Here is a 22,310-nt window from a genome sequence, read left to right on the forward strand (position 1 = left end):
CTAAGTAACTGTCAAGAGATGGAGTTGAGAAGTTAAGTGCTTATCCCCACAGACAAAATGGGAAAGCTCCAAGAGTCAAGAAAAAGTGTAAGCAGTATTCTGGAAAAGGCAGGAGGAAGGAGAACTAGCTCAGGCTTTCTGAGGGGCTAATCTTTCCTGGAGTACATAGTAGGCTCTTTGGATGTTGTCTCAATATTGTGATGTCCTTAAATATTATTTTGTGAGTTTCTATTCTACTTATGAAGCTGGTACACACTTTAAGCAGGTGAGAAATTGGGACTTTAAGGAGTGTTAGACTAAAAAGAGAAGGATAGGTTATTAAAGATTAAACTAAAATTAGTATATTAGAACTAGAATAACTGTTGCAGAGTATACTAGAGTGGACATTTCAGAAAGAAAAGAAAAAGATAAAAGAGATATGGACATAAAATTATCAGATTGTGAAAAAAATAATGTTTAGTTTGATCCATTTTTCAAAATGATTAAATTAAACACAGAAGACTCAATTGAATGTCTCCCTTCCCAGCCACCACCACATCTGAAATTTGGAATACTACATTTGGTGTTTATGTGAGAAGTGGGGGAAAGCAAAAGATGGTATTTTTTTGACCCTTGAAACTTCTCCATTCCTAGTAAAGACTACATTGAGATTTTGCTGTATTTATTTTATCAATAATTCCTTGATCCAATGTATTATTTTATTGATAATAGGTATTCCCTGGTAGATCAGTAGGTAAAGAATCTGCCTGTAATGCAGGAGACCCAGGTTCTATTCTTGGGTCGGGAAGATCCCCTGAAGAAGGAAATGGCAACCCACTCCAGTATTCTTGCCTGAAGAATCCCATGGACAGAGGAGCCTGGCAGGCTACAATCCATGGGGGCTCAAAGAGTTGGACATGACTTAATGACTAAATCACCACCAGTCTTTTCACTGACATCTTGATCTATCCATTCCTATATGATAGTAAGACACATACTTTGATTTATAAATTGTTTTAATTATTAAAAACACCTGTGGTCTCTTCTCAAGAAACAAATTAATGCCAAAGTGGAACTGAACTCACAGAAAATAACTTATTTCATTGAGTAGGGAGACCACAGGTGTTTTTCATGATTACTGTCATTAAGCTTCATCATTCAGAATGTGTTTTTAGCTGCAAGATGGTAAATGAATTTGCTACAAAATGTGAAACTCTTTTAAGTATTCTAGAATATAGACCAAGTTATAATAGAGAAAGGGCATCTAAACAAACCTATTACCTCCTGAGAAAAGCAATTTCCCTCAAAATAAGTGGCACAGTCCCAAGAGGCCTGTCTCAAGACTCTTTGATTAGAGCTATAAATCCAGAGCACTGTTAGGCAGGGTAGGTGGAGGTACAGGAGACTCCACATTCATGGGACATATTTGCTGTTGAAGACCTACCACCAGGGAGGAACACTGGGTAAGGGTTATACCACAGGATGCAGATATGGTTTTGTTTGTTGGTTTGTTTGCCTGTTTTTCAGATACAGGTGTTAGATATTATTGAAAAATTTGGGGCATTAATTTAGATAATCCTTTTAATTTTCTCTTTTTTTAAATGTTAACATATGAATTACACTAATAGAAATATCAATGTTAAAGCATCCTGGTGTCCCTGGAATTAACCCAACTTGGACAATATGCATATGTTTGTATCTGTGTGCATGCTAAGTCACTTCAGTCATATCCAACTCTACGACGTGATGGACCATAGCCCACGAGGCTCTATTGCCCATGAGCTTCTCCAGGCAAGAATACTGGAGTGGGTTGCCATGCCCTCCTTCAGGGGATCTTCCTGACCCACGGATCAAACCATGTCTCTTAATTCTGCTGAGTTGGCATGTGAGTTCTTTACCACTAACCCCACCTGGGAAGCTGCTGGACAAGGTACACTATTATTTATATTGATTTATAAATAGTTCACATTATTTTTATTGATTTATTATATATATTTATATGGATTTGGATATTTTGTTTAGAGTTTTCCCAGATTTATTTCAGATAAGTGAACTAATTTCTTTGTCTTTCATAGCAAGGAGTCAAATAATACTGTTTCAAATTACAGTACATTTTGAAATTTGGTTTTCCAATTGCCCTTACTTTAGGGAAATATATTAGGAATTCATAGGTCTTATTAAGAGAACATTTGTGTACAGTTCAGCAGTTTCTTAAGTTTCAATGGTCTTCCTTTCCTTCTGCTAAATTTAAACAAAATTAAGACATTTTTATTTAAAAATTAACTTTTTGTTTTTTTTTAGGGAAAAAGAGGTGTCAAAAATAATGGTCATACATTATTAAATGATCATTATTATTGTCACCCTGCTTATTTAACTTATGTGCAGAGTATATCATGTGAAATGCCGGGCTGGAAGAAGCACAAGCTGGAATAAAGATTGCCAGGAGAAATATTAATAATCTAAGATACACAGACGACACCACCCTTATGGTAGAAAGCAAAGAAGAACTAAAGAACCTCTCGATGAAAGTGAAAGAGGAGAGTAAAAAAGTTGGTTTACAATTCAACATTCATAAAACTAAGAACATGACATCTGGTCTCACCACTTCATAGCAAAAAGATGGGGAAACAATGGAAAGTGTGAGAGACTTTATTTTCTTGGGCTCCAAAATCACTGCAGATGGTGACTGCAGCCATGAAATTAAAAGACGCTTTCTCCTTGGAAGAAAAGCTATGACCAACCTAGATAGCATATTAAAAAGCAGAGACATTACTTTGCCAACAAAGGTCCGTCTAGTCAAAGCTATGGTTTTTCCAGTAGTCATGTATGGATGTGACAGTCGGATTATAAAGAAAGCTGAGCACCAAGGAATTGTTGCTTTTGCGCTGTGGTGTTGGAGAAGACTCTTGAGGGTCCCTTGGACTGCAAGGAGATCCAACCAGTCCATCCTAAAGGAAATCAGTCCTGAATATTCATTGAAAGGACTGATGCTGAAGCTGCAACTCCAATACTTTGGACACCTGATGCAAAGAATTGATTTATTGGAAAAGACCCTGATGCTGGGAAAGATTGGAGGCAGGATGAGAAGAGGATGACAGAGGATGAGATGGTTAGATGGTATCACTGACTCGGATATGAGTTTGAGCAAGCTCCAGGACTTGGTGATGGACAGGGAAGCCTGGCGTGCTACAGTCCACGGGGTTGCAAAGAGTCAGACAGGACTGAGCGACTGAACTGAACTGATTTCTCAGTTTTATTTCATTTAAATTTTTATTCACTGTCTTTTCTGTTGTTTGATTTTTTTCATAAACATGCCTTAACCTTTCAAGAAAAAAAACACAGAATTCTCTATTTAAAAATACAAGATATATTTACTTATTTTCTTGTTGTTAATATCAGCTAAACTAAATTCACCTTGATATTTTCTTGTTCCAAAATTTAGTCTAAATTACTACAGTGTTGCTGATAGACATATTTGTATATATACTGAGCTTATGCCAGCTGATGTTCAGATGACAAGAACCTGTAGGGAGTGAAGACTGGGGCATGTTGTAGATCACTGACCATCTGTTCTGACTGGCCTTTCCCATGTCCCTTTGTCCTTAAGCATTTTTAGTATCATCCATGGGTATATACTTTTCAGTTTTCACTTTCATGCATTGGAGAAGGAAATGGCAACCTACTCCAGTATTCTTGCCTGGAGAATCCCAGGGACAGAGGAACCTAGTGGGCTGCCGTCTATGGGGTCGCACAGAGTTGGACACAACTGAGCGACTTAGCAGCAGCAGTAGCAGCATGGGTATATACAAAGATATTAACAACAAAAACTAAAATGTCATATTGAGATAGGAGCAAGATCAAAGCCCTCAATTAAAGTAACAACTGTTTGCTTTCCCTTCCGTTATCTTGTTTTAAACAGCTGCTTCTTATCAATCACTGCTTTCCTTTTTGTAATCTTGCTTGCTGGTTACATCCGTGGGAAGTAGGGCTACCTGGTGAGGGGAGGGATCTGAGATGTTTGAGTGGGAAGATATCATTTATAAAAGATACCCAGAACAAAGTCGGGGTGCTCAGCCTTTGGAGGTGACTTCACTGGGCCCTCACCAGTGCTGAATAAACCCTGTTGGTCTGCATCTTTGAGTGCCACCTATCTCTTTCTGATGCCATGGTTTCCATAACAAGATCTTTTAAAATGAATATTATAAACTATTTTAATATCTTTAGATATCTACCGGGCTTCCCTCATAGCTCAGTTAGTAAAGAATTTGCCTGCAATTCAGGAGACCCCAATATCTACCAGCTTACTCTTTTATTATGAGTCTGACTATATCTCTATGTAACATATAAATCTTATCTATCTCACATATAAATACAATCACACAATATTTGTCTTTCTGTAAGTGGCCTATTTAATTTAGTATAATGCCCTTTAGGCTTAGTGGTGGTTACCAGTGCCTGTGGCATGGAGGGAAGGGAGGGAAGATGAAAGTGAAGGAAGAAAGATAAAGGGAAGAAGGGAGGGAAGAGGGAAGGAGGGAGGAAGAAAGAAAAAGAAAAAGTAAAGGATGGGAGGGAGGGAGGATGGGGGAAGGGAGGAAGAAAAATGAATAGTGGTTGCCAGGACTGGGAGAGCCCAGGGCGTCATGAGCACTGTTTAGTTGATAAGCTTAGTTTTGCAAAATGAAACGAGTTCCAGAGATGGATGGATGTAACAGTTGCACAAAATATGAGTATACTTAATACTACTGATTATTGTTGTTGTTTAGTCATTTTGTCATGTCCAACTCTTTTGTGACCCCATGGACTGTAACCCACCAGGCTCTTCTGTCCGTGGGATTTCTCAAGCAAGAATACTAGAGTCGGTTGCCATTTCCTTCTCCATGGGATCTTTCCAACCCAAGGATCGAAACTGTGTCTCCTGCTTTGGTGGGCAGATTCTTTCCCACTAAGTCACCTGGGAAGCCCTAATACCACTGAACTGTACACTTATAAACGATTGATAGTAAGTTTCATGTTATGAATATTTTACCACAATAAAAAAGTCATGAAGGCCAAAAAAAAAAAAACTTGATGCTACAACTTAAAAAGTGTACTAAAAAGTATACTATTTTGTAAGTATCTTATTTTTTTATCACCAGCATGAAACTTACATGTGCTCTGTAAATCCTTGTATCGTATTATTGTTTGAATCTTGGGGAGGACTCCAATCAGATGCCCAGACAACAGCCTGAGTAGAATGAGGGTTGGAGAAGAAGTGATGAAAGAACAGGCAGGACAGGAGACTGAACTTCCAGAAGTATTTAAACCAACAGGGATCCCCAAAAGGAAAGAGGGTGGAATTGTTTGGCTTTTATTTTGATGTCTGTAACTGGCTCCTCTGCAGTATTTCATGTAGGATGAATCTGACACATCCATGTGATCACCCAACCATAAAGACAAAAGTCAGCCCAGAGTTCTCCCTTCGCCAAATGCCCCATGTTTCTGTCCTCTGTTTCTATCTCACCATCTCTTACTCGGATCATTGCAGACTCTTTCCTACTTGGCCTTCCATCCTCCAGCCTCACATTCTCTGATCTGCCTTCCAATTTTCTGTCACCAAGATTTCTAAAATACACACCTATTTTGTTCTCTGCCACTTCTCTCCTCCATTTTCTATAAAATCCCTGTGTCATGGCATCATGTCTTGGCATAGGGGGGCTTTCTTTACGTGGCTCTTTTTGGTCTCACCAGCCTTCCTCTCCTGTGCTCCCTCCACCTCGCAGTCTCATTATTGCTACTTCAACCATCCTGAATGCCTTGAACATGTCTAAACATAACAGTCTCTCTTGTGTCTTTATATAATTTTTCATTCTATAGTTTTTCCTAGAATGCCTTCTTTGATTATGAACACTTGCTTTCTTCCCCCCCCCCCCCACAACCCCAGCATTTTCTATAGACATTGCAGTATCTAAGAAGTTTCCTGACCTCTTCTTTCACAAGAAGAATTTATTTCCCTGGCATGTGTTCCTTTGCTGAGCTTTAGTGTTACTTCATTTATAGCATTGACAGTGATAACACTTTTGTCTTATCCCCTCTTCTAGATTATATCTCTTTTCAGATAGAAATTATGTCTTCATTTTTGTAAATTTCTATTTGCCTGTAAATTGGAGGTAATTAATATAAAATTTGCAATGAATGAATGCAAATTAAAAATGACATTTATTTGAAAAGATGCAGTATGCCATCTATAGGAGAATCAGTTTTTAGTATCCTGGCAGACCTTTTCTGGGTGAGTAAATTTGTCATATTGCAGTCCTTTCTGATTATCCACTTCACAGCTATAAAATGGGAATAATAACTTACCCTTCTGAACATGGCTGTGAGAGTAAAATGAGATAAGGTAGTTTAAAAATGCCAGGAATGCATAGTGAATATTCAGTGTTGACTCTTTTTTCTTTATCTCTATGTTGTTGTAGGGGAGAAGGCAATGGCAACCCGCTCCAGTACTCTTGCCTGGCAAATCCCATGGACAGGGGAGCCTGGTAGGCTGCAGTCCATGGGGTCGCTAGGAGTTGGATACAACTGAGCTACTTCACCTTCACTTTTCACTTCCATGCATTGGAGAAGGAAATGGCAACCCACTCCAGTGTTCTTGCTTGGAGAATCCCAGGGACGGGGGAGCCCGGTGGGCTGCCGTCTATGGGGTTGCACAGAGTCGGACACGACTGAAGCAACTTAGCAGCAGCAGCAGCATGTTGTTGTAGAAACTTGCCTCCTCTGTAGTTTTATTGTTATTATATTGTTAATATATTATATTATATATTTCATATATATTATATTATTATTAATTCAATTAAATGATTGCTTTTGTACCACTTCCATTAGACAATGTTAAAATACATTTCCTTTGGACATTATTTCTGAGTTTGGAAAATATGAGAGGTGTAAGTGATGGTATCTACATGCATCAAGACTGAAGGTCTCCACTTGTCAAGGATAAAACAGGCTCAAGTAATTTAGCCTTGCCTTCTTTTTCCCCCAAAGATGGCAATTACCTGGTATTTTATTGTTGTGTGATGTGTGTGCGTTGTCACTTCAGTCAAGTCCAACTCTTTGAGACCCTATGGACTATAGCCAGCCAGGCTCCTCTGTCCATGGGCTTCTCCAGGCAAGAATACTGGAGTGGGTTGCCATGCCCTCCTCCAAGAGATCTTTCCAACCCAGGGATGGGACCTGTGCCTCTTCTGTCTCCTTGCATTGACAGGAGGGTTCTTTACCTCTCATGCCACCTGGGATAACCTTATTGTTGTAGTAAGAGTAATTCAGAGCCTGATAAACACTGAGAAAAAGAGGAAAAGACAGTTGTGGAATTTACCCTTCTTCCTGTTTCCTTTTCCTCTCACAAACCAGGCATTTTAATCACCCTCATGTGTTTGAGAACAGCACAGATGTAGGAGGCATAACAAAACTGATGTGTGACAGGCCGTCTGCTAGGGTTGCTCTTTATATTTAAGCCAAAGACAGACAAACAGGAACAATATGACTTGGATGCCCTCGAGGAGCTACCTCTATACATGGGATACAATTAGGTTGAACATAGTTAACTGCAAAATTCCTCTTATTTTTTCAAATCATTTAAAACACAAATAGTGTTATCTGAAACACAAATTAATTAACACATCCTATGTAATAAAAAGGAAATGTCAAGATCTCCTAAACTAATTAGTGGTCTATCTTTCTCAACTATCACTTTTTCTCCACAATTAGCGAGAAAGCTCTTGATTGTTGTAGCTGTCATTTTCCCTTTTTATAAGCTGTAAAACATGTACTCAAACATTTCTTTGATGAACATATTGTCACCTAGTAAAATGTAATGGGACATTATTTCTTTTCCAGCAAAATGACAAAGAATAAAGTCTTTGATAATAGTATTCTTTGATGTTATAAAAGTTATCAGACTTCCAATCTGGTGCCTGCAATTTTGAAGGGGATTCATTAATCACAGTGGAGTAATTATCTTTGGCAGTCATCTTTCTCTGAGTCATGAAAAGCCCTGAAGGTGAATGTTATTATACAGTGGAGAGGAATAGAATATTCATGGTGTTTGGTGAACAAAGATTCCCAAGTACAACAAGCTATATTTGAAAGAGAGTATGTAGTGTGAAAAGCATAGCTCTATAATCATGTAATGACCTCCAGGGCTTACTCCTGTGTTTACTACAGAATTGACATTGACCTTTCAACAGGAACAAGTGACAGAGTATCACACAGCAGATTGTGTGGACGTGAACATCAACATTTCCTAGACTTAACCATACTGTGCTTCCCTCAACTCCCCAGGTGTGCCTCACTTTACAAATAAGCTCATAAACTAAATCGATGGGAGGCATATAAGGTCAAATTTTTCTCTAGTGTCTGGTTCAAACATTTTCTGTCTTCCCTTTGTTTGTGCACAGTTATATAGAGAATCTAAAGCACAGGTCAGGTGTGAACTTGACTCTGAGCCAGGAAAGTAGATGTAATTTGAAAAATTGCTTTCATAAGAGGCTGAGAATAACTAATTGAAACAAAAGTAGAAAATACACTGAAATTTGATACTGTAAATTAGATGAACTTGCCAAATATACTTAGCTTAATGACTAACAGCACAAAGTACAACTGGTGGAAATTAGCCTATTATTTCGGAGAAGGCAATGGCACCCCACTCCAGTGTTCTTGCCCGGATAATCCCAGGGACTGGGGAGCCTGGTGGGCTGCAGTCTATGGGGTCACACAGAGTCGGACACGACTGAAGCGACTTAGCAGTAGCAGCAGTAACAGCAGCCTATTATTTTAATATTTTGGAATACATGTATTAATTTCTTAAAATGTCATAAGGATGTTCTTATGACAACAGGCCTCATTAAATCCTACCCCCAACTTAAGCCTTCAAAAAGGAATACATCTCAACAAACTTACATGATGAATATATTTTGAATTATTTTCTTTGATCTAGCCTTAAACTCCTTTATAAGATCCAGACTCTGGTTCAAACATCTGCTAAATGGTCCAGAGTTATTCAATTCAAAAATGTTTGTCACCAGATTTCTTATCTCCTTAAAGTAAATCATCATATTGTTGTTCCATTTTTAAGTCACATTCAACTCTTTGTGACCACATGGACTGCAACACGCCAAGCTCCCCTGTCCTTTATTATCTCCTGGAGTTTGCTCAAATTCATGTCCATTGAGTCAGTGATACTATCTAACCATCTCATCCTATGCTGTCCCCTTCTTTTGCCTTTAATCTTTCCCAGCATCGGGGTCTTTACCAATGAGTTGACTCTTTTCATCAAGTGACCAAAACATTGAACAGCTTTAGCATCAGTCCTTCCAATGAATATTCCAGGTTGATTTCACTTAGGATTGACTAGTTTGATCACCTTGAGTCCAAGGGACTCTCAAGAGTCCTTCTCTAGCACCACAATTTGAAAGCATCAATTCTTCATATAGTATTATGTTTAAGTTAAAGGTACTGCCTTCCATAAAATATCCTAAGCTGAAAATCTCCTGTTATTAAGTCACCCAGTCGTGTCCAACTCTTTGTGACTCCATGGACTGTAGGCCGCCAGGCTTCTCTGTCCATGGGATTCTCCAGGCAAGAATACCAGCATGGGTTGCCATTTCCTTCTCCAGGGGATCTTCTGGACCCAGGGAATGAACCCAGGTCTCCTGTGTTGCAGGCAGTCTCCTGCATTGCACATGGATTCTTTACCAACTGAGCCACCAGGGAAGCCCCAGTCACCTTTTACTATCCTCTCTTCAACCCTCCATCCTCTTCTGTTGCCAAGTTCTGTCAGCCTCATTTCTGAAACACCTCTAGGATTATTTTCTCTTTGCTTTGCTCAGGACCAATGCATCAGTTCCTGCTCTCACCTTTCCTAAATTTGATTATTACTCTGACTTTTTGACTGCTGTCTTGGTCCTATTCTCATACACTCTAATTCTCCTTCTAACTGCCACCAAAATAATAGTATAAATATAAATCTTCTCCCCTTGTTTAAAATGCCTGTTTTTAAATGAATTAGTGTTTATATTTATGTTATCTTCTAACATGGCCCTAAACAATTCTCTTAAATTATTCTCTTATACTTTTTTTTCTTTTCTTCTTCAATCCACCTTTTAATCCTCCATATCTTTGAAGATTTTCCTCTACTAAAAGTTCCTGTTCACAACGTTACATATGTCTTTCTCCACCTGGCAAATAAATAGTGATTCTTTAAGTGTCTGTTCAAATATCCCTTCTCTGTGACACATTTACCTAAAACCCCAACAAAGGTCAACCTCTTCTTGCTATGAACTTCATAGTACTTTTAGAAAATCCTTATTTATCATATAATGCAGAGCTTGTTCCTACACTTGCTGATTACCAGAATCTCTTGAGGAACTTTTAAACAAGAGAACTACACAATCTATGGAACTCTACTGTACATTTCTTTAGAGTTATTTCTGGGAATGGAGTCCCAGAAGCTTCCAGGACTTGAAAACAATGGATTTGCTTAGTCATCTCTTTATTCCCAACTGTGAGGGTGTTGCCTTGTACAGGAAAAAACATTAGTGAGTGCTGGTCAGAGAAAAGGTGAAGTCCATTAGTCAGTCTGTCCTCCACTCAGATCTGCAAGTTTACTCCACCCTCATCTTTGACATTAATCTGGTGATAGCTTGGGCTAGGACCTACTAAAGCTCAGAGTAGATAAGCAACTGGAAGTCTATAGAACTTTATAGATCAAAGAGCTCATGTAACAGAACAAATTAAGCAAGGGCTTTGAAGGTGGACAGATTCTGGCTTTACCATTTTCTAGTTCTGTAATCTTGGATATGTTACCTAATTAATTTGAGCCCCAGATTCTTCACATGTAAAATTGGTATAAGATTACATTGCTGTAGAGAGTTGGGAGAATAAAAAGAGCTGGTGAAGGTAAAGCACAGAACAGAATAGGCATATATTAAATGGTGGCCCCTATTATTACAAACCTTTAGTGATCTTCACTAACTTCATGAGTCAACATCTGATAATATTTCATAAATGAGTACTTTCTTCTAACATTTATCTCTGAAATCTTTAACTATCAGTATAGAATTGTGCTCACTGACATGAAATAAAACATTTACATAGTTTCTGCTCAATAATCCTTTAATAGGAAAATATTCAGGGTAAAATAAGAAGGCTTTATCCATGGTTTAAAATCCTGCATCAGTTTAGGGAAGGTTTAAGAACCAACTCTAAGTTGGTTAAGAATATAAATTATCTGCAATGTTCCTTAAACAGTCATCCTTTCTAAAGAATCATGGGAACACTCACGAGCACTCAAAGTCAAGTCTAAATCAAGCTAATACCTCCTATAAAGATAGCTACCCAGCTGAGTGGTGATGTAAGAGTATTTGGGTGGCCAAATGATGCTGTGATATTCATATCTACTCATTTTCTCTTCATCTTGATACTTTTAAATAATGGTAATTCCAGGGCAGATACTACCCTTTAGAATATCCCATTGTTCAACATATTTCCGAAGGAATTTTTACTTCATAATGAATTATTCTGGTTTAATTTGGCTTAGACGATCTATAATTTTGGCAGCTGCACTTTGAGACAGCTCTTCCTGTGAAATCTTTGTTTACACTTTGTATGTGTGCACGTGTGCAATAAATCAGGCTCAATAGTGTCTCCCCTGTCATATTCCATCATATAACACTAATAAAATTTGACATGCTCTGGGATCTTGTGATGAATAACCATATGTGGTGACAACTTGGAGAATGCTTAAAAAATATGCTCTGCAGTGGTTTCAAAACCTTACATGTACTTCCAAGTTGTTGAAGTAACCTTTATAAAATAAAATTCTCCAGCCACAAAAAGATCAATTTAGGACTTTAGTACAAAACTCATGGAGAGATATTCACATTAAGCTTATCAATAGCCATTATATAACAAGGGTTATAAAATGTAACATACCTAATATTGCAAAAAAGATATTCCATATTTTATATGAATACCAAAGCTATAAGAAAATGACATGAAAGAATAAAGACATCACAGATTAAAAACTTAATCTGTTTTTTTTTCCTTTGGTTGACTTTTGGATGAGTCTGTCTCCTGAAATAGTCATTATTTATATACTGTTGAGCTAGATTCTGAACTGAATGCTTTGCCCATGGTAAGCACTTTACAGAACTTAGTTTTGCTGCTTTCGTGTATCAATATTGCCATTTGCTAGTTGAAGAGACTGAGACTAAGCCAGTGAAATTAACAAAAGTCACATAGCTAATAAGTAGTGGAGAGATGACTAGAATCCACATATTTTGTTCTGTTTACAAGCACTGCAGTCTCCAGGTTCTGCCTCTCACTTGTCCTCTTAGACAAAACTGAATGTCCTGTCCGGACACCATATCCTTGTGGCATTCAAATCACCTTTCCTGTAGAGCTTGCCTCGTGGCTAGACTTGTATTCACCAAGAAGGGAAGAGGTGATTTCTGCCTGAGAGCTGAGGACTGACTCCCACGGCTGTGCAGAGAGACCTTTGTCGCCTGTGAAAGCATATTGTGCAATTCTGCTCTGATTAGCAGCACAGCATGACTTCTGAAATCAAGCAATTTCTAAAACCCAGCAGGATTCATCTAGAGAAAGCCCTGTCAACACTCTTCTTAAACCTATACGTACTAAATTTGGTGCTAAGCTTTGACACTGAAGCCCACAGAATATTTCCTGGGTGTCATGAACTCAACATTCTACGATTTTATATTAAAAACAATTCCCCTATTGGAACAAACTGATGTACATGAAGCAATGACTAAGGTAATATTAGAATTTTCATAATTTTATTAGTATTAAACTTGAAGATAGTAAAATTGGAATTAAAACAATTAAAAAACAAAAGTTTTTCTCTTGCTTTAAACACTTTTCTTTTTTCTGAATAGGAAACTTCTTTTTAATTTTTTTTTTATTGAAGGATAATTGGTTTACAGAATTTTGTTGTTTTCTGTCAAACCTCAACATGAATTGGCATAGGTAAACATATATCCTCTCCCTTTTGAACCTCTCTCCCATCTCCTTCCCCATCCTACTCCTCTAGGTTGATACAGAGCCTTTGTTTGAGTTTCCTGAGCCAGATAGCAAATTCCTGTTGGCTATCAATTTTATATATGGTAATGTAAGTTTCCATGTTATTCTTTCCATACATCTCACCCTCTCCTCTCCTCTCCCCATGTCCATGAGTCTATTCTCCATGTCTGTTTCTCCACTGTTGCCCTGTAAATAAGTTCTTCAGTTCAGTTCAGTTCAGTCGCTCAGTCATATCTGACTCTTTGTGACCCCATGAACCACAGCACTCCAGGCCTCCCTGTCCGTCACCAACTCTCGGAGTCCACCCAAACCCATGTCCATTGAGTCAGTGATTCCATCCAACCATCTCATCCTCTGTTGTCCACTTCTCCTCCTGCCCTCAATCTTTCCCAGCATCAGGGTCTTTTCCAATGAGTCAGTTCTTTTCATCAGGTGGCCAAAGTATTGGAGTTTCAGCTTCAACATCAGTCCTTCCAATGAACATCCAGCACTGATCTCCTTTAGGATGGACTGGTTGGATCTCCTTGCAGTCCAAGGGACTCACAAGAGTCTTCTCCAACACCACAGTTCAAAAGCATCAATTCTTTGGTGCTCGGCTTTCTGTCTAGTCCAACTCTCACATCCATACATGACTACTGGAAAAATCATAGCCTTGACTAGACAGACCTTTGTTAGCAAAGTAATGTCTCTGCTTTTTAATATGCTATCTAGGTTGGTCATAACTTTCCTTCCAAGGAGTAAGCATCTTTTAATTTCATGGCTGCAGTCACCATCTGCAGTGGTTTTGGAGCCCCAAAAAATAAAGTCCATCACTGTTTCCCCATCTATTTGCCATGAAGTGATGGGACCAGATGCCATGATCTTAGTTTTCTGAATGTTGAACTTTAAGCCAACTATTTCACTCTCCTCTTTCACTTTCATCAAGAGACTCTTTAGTTCCTCTTCACTTTCTGCCATAAGGGTGGTATCATCTGCATATCTGAGGTTATTGATATTTCTCCCGGAAATCTTGATTCCAGCTTGTGCTTCTTCCAGCCCAGCGTTTCTCATGATATACTCTGCATATAAGTTAAATAAGCAGGGTGACAATATACAGCCTTGATGTATTCCTTTTCCTATTTGGAACCAGTCTGTTGTTCCATGTCCAGTTCTAACTGTTGCTTCCTGACCTGCATACAAATTTCTCAAAAGGCAGATCAGGTGGTCTGGTATTCCCATCTCTTTCAGAATTTTCCACAGTTTATTGTGATCCACACAGTCAAAGTCTTTGACATAGTCAATAAAGCAGAAATAGATGTTTTTCTGGACCTCTCTTGCTTTTTTGATGTATCATTCTTCTAAATTCTATATATATGTGTTAGAATTTGATATTTATCTTTCTCTTTCTGACTCACTTCATTCTATATAATAGGTTCTAGGTTTATCTACCAGATTAGAACTGACTCAAATGTGTTCCTTTTTATGGCTGAGCAATATTCCATTGTGTATATGTACCACAGCTTCTTTATCCATTCATCTGTTGATGAACTCTAGTTTGCTTCCGTGTTCTAGCTATTGTAAATAGTGCTGCAATGAACAGTGGGAAACAGCTGTCTTCTTCAGTTTTGGTTTCCTCAAAATTCTTAATAAAGAATGTTTTGCCTATTTATGGAGAATTGGCATAATGTCCCTAAACTTGGGTAAAAGTGAATGAACATTATTAATTATACTTTGAAGACTTATTAAATTATGAAATCATTCCCTCATTTTCTGACCTAGGAAATGTACTATCATAGTGATTTTAAATTATTAATTTCTATATCAATACAGGACAGTGAATCTTATCTGAACATTTATTATATATATTTCTCATAAGTAACATATTATAATGGCTTACACAGATAATGATAATGGATAATGTGGTGGCAAAGAAGAACTTATTTAGCATTCAACATATTATGTATTATTTTGACATTCTAATAGTATCAATTCTTCTGGAATCAGCTTAATATCCATGTACTTTAGTCTGTAGCATGTGGACAACATCACTCCTGGGGGAAAAGAGAAAAGCATTATTAAATTTGGATATACTTCCTACAATTGATAACTATTTTTAAAAAGAAATGTGTGTGTGTGTGTGTGTGTGTGTGTGTATCTTCCTAGTCCTTTCTCTTTTGGTTTTTTCCTTAAACATTCAGTTTGAAGCTTTATTAGAAATTCATCTTATGATCATATGCAGGACTTTTAAGTTGGGATTGGAGGTGACTGTTGAGATACCATCTAACCTTATTGTTTTTCTTTCTTTCTTTCTTTTTTTTGATGGTTTATTAAGCTGTGCCTTAGTACAGACACTGGGGCTTGCCCATGGTGCTCTTAATGTACAAGGCCCTGACATTCTGCCAATTTTTCTTGAGCAATGACACCAGGAAGTTGACAGCTAAGTGGATGTTGTACACAAGCTCATCATCTGTCATCTTCACGTGGCCAACAGCCACTACCAGACACAGCACCTTCTTCATCTGGAACTTGATCGTGGACTTCACTTCATCAACTTTGGCCACTATGTTCTCACTGTGGGTCAGCAAGGAAGGGGACTTGCCAGCCTTGTTCAGGCCTGGGCCCAGGATTTGGGGGATCTGCTTGATCAGAGACTCTGAAGCCAAAAAGGCATCATATTTCTTGGCCAGCGTCTTGACCAGTTTCTTATTCTTGTTGAGTTTTCTCAGCGCCTCGATGTCCATGTGGGGGATATCCACAGCCTTGGCCTCATCAATGCTGCTGGTCCCCCAAGACACACATGGAGAACATGGGGCGGGGAGTGGACTTAAGCCTGACGGTGCCCGAGAAGCGTTTGTCCTTCTGAGGGTCATAGTTCTTCAGGCTGATCTGAAGCTCCACCGTCTCCAAAAACTTTCTGCGCTTGCGCTGGTTCCGGTGCAGGACTTCCTGCACCGCCTCGTAGAGGGTGTCGCGCGAGACTTTGCTGCTCATAGTTCCCTAGGCTGCGATAACCGGAAAAGAGCTAACCCTATTGTTTTCCAACTGCACTTTAGGTATAGTAAAGTGAAAGTCACTCAGTCATGTGCTATTCTTTGTGACTCCATGGACTGAGTCCATGGAATTCTCCAGGCCAGAATATTGGAGTGAGTAGCCTTTCCTTTCTCCAAGGGATCTTCCCAACCCAGGATTGAACCAAGTCTCCAGCATTGCAGGCAGATTCTTTACCATCTGAGCCACCAGGGAAGCCTTAGGTATAGAATGAAAATCAAATCCCTAAGTGACTTATTGAGCCAAAAATAAAATCCAGGAAAATACAGTGTAATTGTTGATTCGATGCACTATAATCTAGATATCAAATAAATTTTCCTTCCAGTTTGGGGAAAAAAAAAATGCTCCTTAATTCTTTTAATTTACAAACACCTTTTATTTTTTCCAACAGCGAAGCCACAGCTGCCCACAGAGGCCATTAGCAGCTTTAGTGATTTTAACACTCGAAGCCTAAGTTGCTGCTGCTGCTGCTAAGTCGCTTCAGTCGTGTCCGACTCTGTGTGACCCCATAGACGGCAGCCCACCAGGCTCCCCCGTCCCTGGGATTCTCCAGGCAAGAACACTGGAGTGGGTTGCCATTTCCTTCTCCAATGCATGAAAGTGAAAGTGAAGTCGCTCAGTCATGTCCAACTCTTAGAGACCCCATGGACTGCAGCCTACCAGGCTCCTCCATCCATGGGATTTTCCAGGCAAGAGTGCTGGAGTGGGGTGCCATTGCCTTCTCCTAAGTTAGGAGTTCAGTATTTCTTAACTTAAAAACTTTATTTAGTTTGTGTCACCTTTTAAATTGAGAAACTCTTTTTCTTTTTCTTTTTTTGGAAGGAGGAGGCAGCAGAGAATAGGGCTAACGTATCAATTCATTGTCTCTATGGCCCAGAAAATGTTACAAAATCAGCCCAATGCAATGATAGTATACCTTTTTGTAGAAGACAGGAAAGGTGAGTTAAGTCTAATGCTCTCCTGTCATTTAGTGTTGTCCTTCTTACCTTTGCTTATTTGTCTTATTTCCATCATTCCTGGGTAATCAGTAGAAACTGTAGTCAACAAAAGGCAGTTATAACTGAAATTTTTATTTAGTAGTGGTAGTGTAGTTACTAAGTAGTATCTGACTCTCACAACCTCATGCACTATGGCTGGCCAGGCCCCTCTGTCTATGGAAATTCCCAGGCAAGAATACTGGAGTGGATTGCTATTTCCTTCTCCAAAAGTGCTATCTGCTTCTAAGTTTAAAGATATCTTTATGAATCATTTATGTATTTTCAAAGTATTATCTAGAGTTTGATTAGATAAAAGAGAAGTGGCTTGAATCTATTATTCTTCATAAATCTTTTCCACATAGAGCTTCAAATTAAAAAACAAAAAGATTATCCTAAATGCAGATATTGTCTTTTTAATCAATTAGAACTATTTTCTTCTTTCACTTTTTCCTTTATTCTTTCATTGTCCTTTTCTTCCTTCTTCCCTTCTCACATTCCTTTTCTCCCTTCCTTATTCTATTTCTTCCTTCCATTACTCTTTTCTTCCCCCTAGATATCTTGGCAAATATCACATCATATTTTAACACAAATGAATAACCATTTTGTATTTTCTTAGTTTGAAAGGATTTCTTTTAACAACAAAACCAGTATCTCTCAAACAATGCTTCCCCAAGGATTCTTTAAGAGCATTAAAATGTTATTCAGCATTAACAATGTTGTATCAAATATTTAAAAGTTTCTAAGAGAGTAAATCAAGTTCTCATCAAAACAAACAAAAAAAGAATTTGTAACTATATGAGGTGCTGGATATTAATTAAACTTATTGTAATCATTTCACTATACATATATATCAAATCATTATGCAATACACTTAAAACTAATATAATGTTGTATGTAAATTATACCTAAATATCCTGAAAAAATTAATAAAATGTGCTATCCAAAATACTCGTTTTGTAATCAAATGAGTTTTTATAACTTTGCTACTCCATGAACTGTAGCATGCCCGGCTCCTCTTTCCTTCACTATCTTCTGGAGTTTGCTCAAACTCATGACCATTCAGTCAGTGATGCCATCCAACCTTCTCATCCTCTATCACCCTCTTCTCCTACCCTCAGTCTTTCCCAGCATCAGGGTCTTTCCCAGTGAGTTGGCTCTTTGCATCAAGTGACCAAATTATAGGAGCTTCAGTTTCAGCATCAGTCCTTTAAATGAATATTCATGGTTGATTTCCTTTAGGACTAACTGGTTTGATCTCCATGCTGTCTAAAAGAGTCTTATTGACATTAGTATATAAAGGGATAAGTGAGAATAACTGCAAAAATTTCTGTGTCTCACCCATTAACATTATGTGGCACTGTTTTCCCAGGGACAGCAATTTAAGAAACACTGAACTGAGCTAATTATAGTTGTATAAAACCATTCATGTGATCTCACAAGTGTCCCAGTTCTTTACACCTCTGAGGAAGGTATCATTGGGAAAAATTATGAGTAAATTAACTTTAATAGATTGGATATTTTGTAAAGCAAGCATTATGACAAACAATCTTGCTTCTGTTGTCATAATCTAAGGAAAGCTCCCAGGGAGAAGGTTTCGGGCACTTATGTGACTCCCTTGTTATGGGTTTTGTTCTTGACATCTATGTTCCCAGTAACTCTCTCCATCATACCTTTAAACAACACAGAAAAAAATGTCCTCTTTATGTGTTTATTTCAATACCAGTCTTATCTTTATTTTTACTATTTTGATGGCAAACTTTCTAAAATTTATTTCAGGCTTCCAGATTTTCTTAAAAACTCATATAAGTTTGATGGTTTAGATATATTGCAAACCCTATTTTACTGTTGTTGGTGTTCAGTCGCTAAATCATGTCTGGCTCTTTGAGACCCCATGGCTTGTAGCATACCAGGCTCCTCTGTCCTCCACTATATCCCAGAGTTTGCTCAGATTAATGTCCATTGAGTCAGTGATGCTACTGAACATTAACACTAATGTTTATTAACTATATTCAAGACTGTTTTTATGATAACCAATGAGAATAATAATTTAATAGTGACAATCTACGAAGTGTTTTCCATGTGACTGTGTACCACATATTTCCCATGTTATGTCACTTAATCCTGATGGTAGCTATAAATGACATGTATTTCTACCTTATTTTCAAATATGTGTAAATAGTGTTTTAAGATTAAATAGTTTACCCAATATTATAGAGCTAACAGGTAGAATATTCAGGATTCAAACCCACATCTGCCAGATTCAGAGCTTGTATTCTAAACTGATTATTCTACCTCCTACTACAACTAGAAAGCTACAAATGGAATTAGTTTATTTTTATAGTATTCTCTGTCTTTCCACCAGTGTGGAAATATATGTATAACTGAGGAAGTCCATCCACCACTAAGCTCTCTCTGAATTTTAGATATTCTGCTAATGAGATATGGACTCTGCAGATAGTGAAGTGTCTGGGGTGTCTGCAAGGTATAGAGGATACAGAGAGGAATTTCAGAAGATGATAAATACAAGAGAGATTGGATTGATGAATATAATGAAAATATTTTATTTCACAAAAACATAAAAAATGGCAAAGTAGAATGAGGGAGGAGAAGGCAATGGCACCCCACTCCAGTACTCTTGCCTGGAAAATCCCATGGACAGAGGAGCCTGGTAGGCTGCAGTCCATGGGGTCGCTAGGAGTCGGACACGACTGAGCGACTTCACTTTCACTTTTCACTTTCATGCATTGGAGAAGGAAATGGCAACCCACTCCAGTGTTCTTGCCTGGAGAATCCCAGGGACAGAGGAGCCTGGTGGGCTGCTGTCTCTGGGGTCACACAGAGTCGGACACGACTGAAGTGACTTAGCAGCAGAATGAGGGAAACAACTAAAAGAAATGAGAAATTTTGGGGCAAGCACATTTGTCCAATGATTCAGATTTTAAAATTTTTTGAAAGTCAGAAACATCCCTAACTTATAGCTCGGGAGTAATCCAAGACAGGGGTTTTAGCATGGAAACTGCAGGAAGATTTTTTTTTTTTAGATTTCTTAAAGAACCCAAAGAAAGGTAATCAAATAAGAACTAGATAAAAGCACCAGAATGCAACATCTGAAATCACCTGTAGAGACATGTTTAAATGCCTGTATTATGGGTTAGCCTATATCTAGCTGAAATTAATACAAATTTTTTGGGTAATAATTTTTATCTTTATACAGTCTGTAAAGAAAATTTACACTGCACTCCAAGCAGCAGATTCTGTTTAGAACATGTGATTGTGAAGTACTGTGCCAGGCTTAGATTATAGAAACCCAGACTTAAAAAAAAATACATCAATTTGACTCACCTTCTCTGAGGAGCTATGAAATTAAACAACCCAAGTACACAATAATGTTATTAGATGATTTTGGAGGAGAAATAAGAGAGTTCTTAAATAGAATCATTGTGTATCAGTGTGAACATCCTGTATGGTTTCCCATGCATTTGTTATCAGAATGTGTTTAGGTAGTTTTATAAAGCATTTTACTTTATGCCTTGAAAATCACATTGTGTTTCCTTATAAAATGACTTTTATGTTACTAGTGACCCTTTTTGGCATAGAAGTGATTTCAGAATGCCACCATAATTTGCATAATTTTAAAAGAGTCTCTAGACTGAGATTCCACCCTCCGGTCCCCAAACATGCAGTGGTTGCGGGTTATACTGCTCAGTAGGCCGTTATTTTCTTTCACATGCATTCATGTACATTGGGATTCCAACATGAAATGAATTCCCATGCATCAGAAAAGCATGGGACTTAATTACCATGTTGGATTTTAAACAAAGCAACTCATTCCCAACAAAGGAAGTTAGAACATATGCAGAGTGTACTCGATTCTACAATGCTTTTAAAAGATTGTGAACAGTTGGTATGAGAGTTGCCAAAATTAAAGAATAACTTTTATGAGGAGAATAAAAGAGAAGTCCTGCTATAAAAATTCTTTAGAGTTCATTGAATGCTGCATATTCCAGCTCAGGTAGAACTGCAAATTATGACATTTATTATGAAACTGGACTTCAATCTCCAACAGAAAAATGAGAGGCCCAAGTGGTGACCATTAAATTATACAACTTGTTATAAACTATCTTATTATTCTACTATTCTATGTAGCCTCACCTTTTATTACATCTTAAATGCAAACTAAAGAAACCACCAAGAAAAGACCTTGTCTAGCAAGAATAGTGAAGTAAAATAGTCTTTAAAGCACAGACACAAAGATTTAATAATAACATACAGTACCTATTCAAACAAATCAGTACATTGTTCTTAACTTTGAGTACCAATAATCTAAGTTTAAACATGGCATTCAATAAAATGATTAGGGAAATTAACTATTAACAGAGATAGACTTATCAACTAAAAAATATAACTATCCCATTCAGTTCAGTTCAGGCGCTCAGTCATGTCCGACTCTTTGCTACCCCATGAACCACAGCATGCCAGACCTCCCTGTCCATCACCAACTCCCGGAGTTTACCCAAACTCATGTCTATCCCATTACTCTCTCTTAAAAATGGGAATTTTTTTCTTTTATTTCTTCCTTCTGTAGTTTTCGTAGTATATACCGATTATCATAAGCTTTTTCAGTAGTAAATCCTGTTAGGAAAACACAAACCTATGGTGTGTAAATAAGTGTTTACAGACCTTCTGAAGCTAAATGAAATCCCTATAGTGTTTTTTTTTTAGATACATGGGCAAGCTGTTCTACTACATTATTTTAACACATCTCAAAGCTAAATTGAGGGAGAGAAAAAGATAGTAAAAGATTGAGCTGCAGTTGTGCTACTGCTGCTGCTAAGTTGCTTCAGTCGTGTCTGGCTCTGTGCGACCCCATAGACTGCAGCCCGTCTGACGGCTCCCCCGTCCCTGGGATTCTCCAGGCAAGAACACTGGAGTGGGTTGCCATTTCCTTCTCCAATGCAGGAAAGTGAAAAGTGAAAGGGAAGTTGCTCAGTCGTGTCCAACTCTTAGCGACCCCATGGACTGTAGCCCACCAGGCTCCTCCGTCCATGGGATTTTCCAGGCAAGAGTACTGGAGTGGGGTGCCATTGCCTTCTCCAGCAGTTGTGCTAATACCTCTTAATTTTTTTATACATTTAAAAGGGAATTTGATATTCTTCACTTTGGGCTTCAGAAGTCCTAATGAGTAGTTGAAACTTTAGTTAATATTCCTGGACTTGTGGTTAGTGGTTGGTTCATAAAAAGCGAATCATC

General features: G+C 38.1%; 1 protein-coding gene, 1 long non-coding RNA gene and 1 pseudogene across 4 annotated transcripts in view; 2 read left to right on the plus strand and 1 right to left on the minus strand.

Moving 5' to 3' along the window:
* The window catches only part of ZNF804B (zinc finger protein 804B), a 284,775-nt gene that overhangs the window by 129,085 nt on the left and 133,380 nt on the right, over positions 1-22,310 (plus strand). The window lies entirely within an intron of this gene.
* LOC129659364 (uncharacterized) lies at positions 1,083-3,261 on the plus strand. 2 transcript variants are annotated; one of them, XR_008718027.1, is made up of 3 exons: positions 1,083-1,442; positions 1,695-1,864; positions 2,281-3,261. It is a non-coding gene; the product is annotated as an uncharacterized LOC129659364 (long non-coding RNA). The 2 variants fall into 2 exon arrangements; XR_008718026.1 differs by lacking the exon at positions 1,695-1,864.
* LOC129659360 (60S ribosomal protein L10a-like) lies at positions 15,355-16,072 on the minus strand (annotated as a pseudogene).

The sequence above is a fragment of the Bubalus kerabau genome, chromosome 8 (genome assembly GCF_029407905.1).
Source record: "Bubalus kerabau isolate K-KA32 ecotype Philippines breed swamp buffalo chromosome 8, PCC_UOA_SB_1v2, whole genome shotgun sequence".
Classification (NCBI taxonomy): Eukaryota; Metazoa; Chordata; class Mammalia; order Artiodactyla; family Bovidae; genus Bubalus; species Bubalus kerabau.